Below are 6,941 nucleotides of genomic sequence, written 5' to 3'. Positions count from 1 at the left end.
GGTTTCAAGAGGGTGGGGCCCATCGTCTCCAGGACTCCGAGATGTGTGAACGCCTCGATGGGCCTAACCATCACACCTTAAACTATGGTCTTCCGATTTTGAAATGTATTGAAGCATACTAAAAACTACAAATGGATTTTCTGTGGGGGAAATAATCATCTATGAAATGACTGTAGAAGGAGAAACGTGGAACACGGAAAAGGCCCTTTGTGACATCACTGCACTCTGACACTCCCATACGGTGACGTTTGAATCGCCTTTCTAAAGGTCACATAAGGAGAAGACTCCAAAAACACACAGGTGCTTGGGACTTTGAAACCGAAAACTTCTGGCAAACACAAGCCTGTCTGCGGGTGTGGCCTGAAAGCAGATATAAAAATACGTTGCTGGGAGATAATTCTCCATAGACCTGGTGTTTCTGCGTATCTCCTAAGTATTGAGAGCTTTGTTCAAGAACGTTCTCACAACAGGCAGCCTTGGGAAGGTGAAAATAGTGTCTCTCTAGAGACATCGCTGCGGGCAGACATTCCAGGGCAACGAAGCCAGACACATCGGCTGCCCTCCCCGGAGAAGCCTTGGCGGCAAAGGACACGTGTCTCTCTGGAGGCGGGAGGGGCCGGGGCGGAGGCAGCGCCCCCAAGGTCAGGGTCTCCTCATCACAACTTTCTCGGCTACGACACGGCGTACCCACCTGAACTGCTTCTGCTTCCCCCCGGGGGCCCTGGGAGGGGGCAGGAGGAACCGCTGTGGACACGAAGCTCATGTGGTCCACGTGGCCGCCGAGGCCCTTTGTCTCCCGATCAGCCACGTGTGCGGAGGTGAGACTCGCCACGTAGCGGCCGCCTGCTCGGAGGGGCCGCCTGACCCCCCGGCATGTCCCCAATTCATCTTAAAAGAAAGAGGTCATAAATATTTGAACAGACATTCCCGCAACTTTCTCATTTAGCTGTGGACTAAAATGTTCAGGTGCTTGTAAAAGTCAGAAAACACCTTATTTTGCAATAAGACACATGATAATAGGCGCCTACTGCCTGTTTTCATCTCTAACGACCATAGAAAATGTAATTATCCCCAGCACTTCCTTGAAACCAGACTCCAAAGTGCATTTTGAGAACCTGCTGTGTTTTGACAGGTCCCGGACCATCTCACCGTCTGAATAAAAGGAGAGGCGTCGGGTGGGAGGCCCGAAAGTGTTCTGGACGGAGCGGTGTGGACACGGGCAACCCGCTGCCAGATTGATCGATACCGTCGCCACAGGCGTGGCCGGGTCACCTTGGTCAGGTCGCTACACCCGAGAGCGTCACATTCAACTGTCATTGCACTTTACCAAACTTCGGCCTCAAGACGTCCACCCTCCTTGTGACCTCCTCCACCGTTTCTAGGCATGAGCATTCGGGGCTCCTAAAATGGACCCGGGCAGCAGGATTCTGGGGCGTTGGTGGGTCTCCCTTTATTAGACGTTAATTGGGACTCTAATCACTACCCAACTGGAGCTTCGTTCATTTGGCCGCAAAGGTGTAAAAACAAATCAGGGAAGGGAATTATAGTCTTGAGCAGTGAGCTGTCTGAAAACAGTTGTGTGTAACGTAGCGGCCATCACATGACTGAACTTGAATGTGCTGCTTCCAAGGAAAGCCGTGTTTAGGCAAACTGTCACTAACTAGTTACCTTTTCTCCTGAAAGTCAACAAGTAGATAGCTGGTGTTTTTAAAGTGCTCTGTGCTGTGATACAATGGGGTCCATTTTTTCTTGTCATGTGGAACTCAACAGCTGTATTTTATATTTTAATTTATTTTTTTACACTTTTTAAATGTTTATTTATGTTTGAGACACAGAGAGACAGAGCCCAAGCAGGGAAGGGACAGAGAGAGAGGGAGACACAGAATCCGAAGCAGGCTCCAGACTCTGACCTGTCAGCACGGAGCCGGACGTGGGGCTCGAACTCACGAACCACGAGATCGTGACCTGAGTTGAAGTCGAAAGCTTAACCAACTGAGCCCCCCAGGTGCTCCATATTTTATTCTATTTTTAATGTTTTATTTATTTATTTTGAGAGAGAGAGAGAGAGAGAGAGAGAGAATCCCAAGCAGGCTCTGCACTGTCAGCACAGAGCCTGAAGTAGGGCTTGATCCCATGACCATGAGATCATGACCTGAGTTGAAACCAAGAGTCGGATGCTTAACGACTAAGCCACCCAAGTGCCCCAAGAACAGCAGTATTTGAATAACTCAGTTTCCAATTTTCAGAGACACAAGTTCCAATTTGCACGTTTCTAAATTTATTCCTGGCTTCACGAATGCTGGCCAATTTGTGAACATTTCACAATAATTGTGGTTGATTTCCCCGCTTCCCTCTGAAGACTTCACATTTGCCTGTACAATGAAGGGGACTGGAAATGATTTTCTGCTAAAGAAAAATGCTGTCAACGGAGTTTGCCATAAGCAATCGTTTTTTTCTTCTTTAAAGGTGTTCTGAAACAGGTAATTGGATTGAAATTTTATTTTCTTTTTAAAAAGCAAAATATATTGATCTGTAAAAGGTTGTGTTTTACTTAAAACATGTTCTTTAAAATCAGCACAATTCATGCTGTCTTACTATAAAAGGTAATTGAGCTCTTGGGAATTGCAAACCCAGAGACACAGTCTATTAGGGGACATTTGGAAATTGTATACTTTTCCTGGAAATGACAATATTTCTGAAAACATGCAGGGGTACTGGGCCATCAGAAGTTCTAGAACTGCCCGCAGCTGTCCTTTCTGCGTTCTTCCTGGTAGCAATCTCCTTGATTAGGAAGGTTGGTAGAAATGTCTGGGGAGAGAGTGGAGGGGGCAGACATGTGAAGGCAGAAAGAATCCAGCTTCCTGCCTCCAGCTGAGCTCCTTGTAGCTCAGAAGCCATCACGGTTAAAAGGCTGGTGTTATAGGCCTCCTCACCTCCACTCCTGACTTCTGCATGGTAATTTCTGAATTAAGATTTAACAAGGTGGGGTGCCTGGGGGCCTCAGTTGAGTAAGCGTCCGACTTCGGCCCGGGTCATGATCTCACGGTTCGTGGGATTGAGCCCTGCGTCAGGCTCTGTGCTCAGAGCCTAGAGCCTGCTTCGGATTCTGTGTGTGTGTCTTTCTCTCTGCCCTTCCCCCCTCACGCTCTATCTCTGTCTCTCAAAATAAATAAGTGTTTTTTTTAAAAAAAAAAGATTTAACAAGGCACTCCCAGGTTGTTCTTTGCTTGTGTAGACCGGGTTGGATTAAATGACTATTTAATGAATTTTAAAGCTAGGAGTTCAGAACAAACGAATACGAATAAAATAAGTCCTCCTCCACAAAAAGAAGACAAAAAATTTGACTCACATCTAATGTATTGAATTCAAACAATTTTTTTTAATGTTTACTTATTTTTGAGAGAGAGAGAGGCAGAGGATGAGTGGAGGAGGGGCAGAGACAGAGAGGGAGACCCAGAATCCGAAGCAGGCTCCAGGCTCCGAGCTGTCAGCACAGAGCCCGACGTGGGGCTCGAACCCATGAACCACGAGGTCATGACCTGAGCTTGAAGTCGGATGCTCAACTGACTGAGCCACCCAGGTGCCCCTCTAATGTATTGAACTTAAAGCTTGTAGGATTCGTTTTTAAAAACCAGGGTCGAGAGAGGGAATTCAGTTAAGTTGGTACATAACACGTGGAAGCTGGAAGTTGGAGCATGTGTCTCAAGACTGGAGAGCCCAGGTCGTTCCCCCAAAACAGGGTCCAGCATGCTTCCCTCGTGCTCGAATTCCTGCCCGGTGTGCGAGCCCGTGGGCCTCGGAGCCATTGCTGATGTGACATCCGCTCTGCCAGCCGAGGGGCTGCTGGGCCCTGGCCTTGTGCTCATTCTGACGGCGTTCTTAGTGTTTTCGGTCAGGTCTGCTCCAGGGGTGACCCGTGGCTGCTCAGCCAGACCGGCCTCAGGCGGGCAGAAGTCTCGAATTGCCTAATGGGCGAGAAATTACCCATCAGTAGAGCATGATGGAGAAAGGACCCAAGAGTTCGGCTCATTTGTGTTTAGATCATGTCTCTATTACATTTCCCAGTTGTGAGACCTTAGGCAAATTACCTACTGTAGCTGAGGCCCCATTGCGGCGATCGCCGGGCAATGTGCTCTAACACCCCCACCCTGATCCTGGCCACATCACACAGACTATTTGGGACTCCTGGGATTTTAAGAGATGCGACGTTTTCTCTCTGACAGTTGGAAGCTGTTGGGAGTCTGGCCCGTTGGCTGTCGCTGTCTCTGGGTTGCAGGCCCGACTTCTACAGAGCACTCGTTAGTTTCAACAGTGTTGACCAAGCACCGCCTGTGGGGAGGGTACTGAGCACCGCTCTCAGTTCCAGGAGACGGGAGCAGGGTTACAAAAGAGTCAGGATCCTTGCTTCTGTTCTAGAGGGAGAGAGTCAGCAAACAGAAGTAGCAGCCTGCCAACCTACCGCCAGAACCCCGTGGTTGCGACGTCAGGACTTTGTCCCATCTTCGGACAGCAGGCTGGGTCTGCACCCTGGGGATTTCTCTTCCTGGGGGCTTACGGCAGCACGTGGCACGAAGAGAGGCCTCAAAGTCGTATCGTCCCCCTTTCAAAGACCTGTAGGCGAGCTTACCCTCTCGTTGCAAAACCCAGGACAGTGAGCCTGTCATGAACACTTCATACATTCTTACGTCATGGGTTCTGTGAACGTCTTTCTTGGTTCCGCACTTCACTTTGTTTCGGTGGTCGGGAGGCTCAGAGCTGCCTCTGCGTGGCCCATTTTGCCCTATTACGAAGCGCCACGGGTCACTGGTTTCCCAGAACCTACCGGGGCAGCTTCGCCACCTTTTCTACTCCGAGTTCCCTAGCACTTTGCTCTCCTCATTCATGTTCTTTATGTTACACGTATTACGACGTACCGTGAATCTCTCTTTTCCCGTCAACAGGGGCTATTGTGTCAGCTAGATATCGAGTGCGCGTGGGAACATCAGCGAATCCAAAAGCGATGGTTTCAAGAGGCTAATGCAATTGATTACGTTAATCTGATTTCATCCATCATCATCTGATGATTGCGAAGGGGACGCTGGAGGTTGGTCCAGGGGCCCGCGAACGCCGGGGTTGAGTTTCCTGCACTTTTCCCGGTCTCTCCTCCTTGGGCATCTATGGTTACAGCCACAGGGAGCATTGAACCTGCTTCCAGACACGAAGGAGGAGAACAGACAGGACAGAAAGAATCACCGGTTGAGTCACGAGCCTGAGTGTTTTTAACGGGATTTGTCAGAGGCCCCAGCCAATGACTCACTCCCAGGGGACTGGCAAGAACTGTTACAGGACCATTTCTAGAGGACTTTCTGTCGGTAGGTTTGTTTTACGGTGGACACATGGCCACCCAAATAAAATCAGTCTTCCGTTAGTTAAGAAGGAGGAAAGAAGGGATATGGAGAAGAGAAACCGCCGTCTCTGACACGGGTATGAATAAATAAACCAGCCCGGCTTTCCTCGTGCCATCTCAATGCTTCGTAATAAAAAATTTAGCATTTACATAGCACTTGAAACCTTTTCAAGTGATTTCATATCTGTTTCCATAGTTTTATATTAGTTTGCTACATTTTTCTACTAAATCACTGGGAATATTTGTCACTTCCTATAAGAACCGGCATTTTCATTCCAATGATTAATGATGTGGTTTTATGTATTTCTCCTTGTTATTCATATGATTTCTTTAACCCAATTTCCTTCTGATAGTTTTTGCATTGCTAGGCTAGATATTAATTTGACAAAATTTGCTAAAGCCTCTTACAAACGCCACAGATCCCATTAGGAAGTCATTATTCAAGATACAAAACAGAATGCATCGTATAGAGCTTTTAACAGAGTCGGTGAGCCGGAGGTGATGGCTGGGGGTTTTTGCTCTAAATGGGGGGTGGGCCACGATTACCTTGGCTGCCCACCACTTCGGGCAAGGGCCGGCACAATTTATTGCCAGGTAGAGAAGTATCTGTCACGGGAAACGGGCACCAAGTGAAAAAGGCAGGAGGGCACCCTTTTCCTTGATTTCTTTGGAACGAAGCCCTCGAGGCGGTGTTTCTATTTCTTTCTCCGTGTCCTCTTGTCTCCCGCGCTTCTAACAGAACCGTCAGCAGGTGACGACTGCGGGAGAAACGGGAACACGGATCAGGCAGTTCCACTGCGTGTCCGTAGCTCTCACCCTCCCTGGGCGCCCGGTATCGGCCGCGCCTCCCGGCGCGCTGTCCCCGTACTGTCCCCATGGCTCGTCTGTGCAGGGGCTGTGTGTCCCCAGTCCGTGTGCCATATGTGACCTTCTTCAGAGGAGACGGCCACGGCAGACGCATCACCAGTGCCTGCCACTCCCACGACCTAAGTCCACGCTTCTCTCAACCTTAGACTCTCTTTCCAAGTCTGAAATACAACTGGTTGTTGTAGTTCTGTTGCATTTTTATGGGCTGTCTCTTTTACGTAAAATGACTGGAGTCTTGATCCCCTACTTTCCTTGCAGCTCTACTTTGCGTGCTTTTTCCTCCCTCGGAAATGCTGCCTCGAAGATAATTCTTGTTTCCGTAAGTTTTGTGTATTTATTAAAACCCTTAATGAAGTGTATTTTGTGGGTGGTTTCACTTTTAGTACTGTATTTCACACACTAGGATATCGACTTCGCTTTTACGGCAAAATTCACATTAAGAAAAGAGGGCCGGGAGTAGGTGGACCCTGTAGGGCAAGTGGGTGGGCCGTGGACCCAACCGACTGCCTAACGGGGCAACTGGCCTGGCTCTAGTCGGTCCCCAGAACTGGGTCAACACAGCATTTAAAAAACAAAACACAGGGGCGCCTGGGTGGCTCAGCTGGTTAAGCCTCCGACTTCAGCTCGGGTCATGATCTCACGGTTCATGAGTTCGAGCCCCGAGCCGGGCTCTGTGCTGACAGCCCAG

At 49.0% G+C, this 6,941-nt stretch overlaps 1 long non-coding RNA gene across 1 annotated transcript; it reads left to right on the top strand.

Annotated features, from left to right (window-relative positions):
* Nucleotides 1-1,136: 1,136 nt before the first annotated feature.
* LOC122215183 lies at nucleotides 1,137-6,559 on the top strand. Its single transcript, XR_006200294.1, has 3 exons — nucleotides 1,137-1,438; nucleotides 4,941-5,083; nucleotides 6,512-6,559. It is a non-coding gene; the product is annotated as an uncharacterized LOC122215183 (long non-coding RNA).
* The last annotated feature ends 382 nt before the right edge of the window (nucleotides 6,560-6,941 follow it).

The sequence above is a fragment of the Panthera leo genome, chromosome A3 (genome assembly GCF_018350215.1).
Source record: "Panthera leo isolate Ple1 chromosome A3, P.leo_Ple1_pat1.1, whole genome shotgun sequence".
Taxonomy (NCBI): domain Eukaryota; kingdom Metazoa; phylum Chordata; class Mammalia; order Carnivora; family Felidae; genus Panthera; species Panthera leo.
This window is presented reverse-complemented; position numbering and strand designations above follow the sequence as displayed.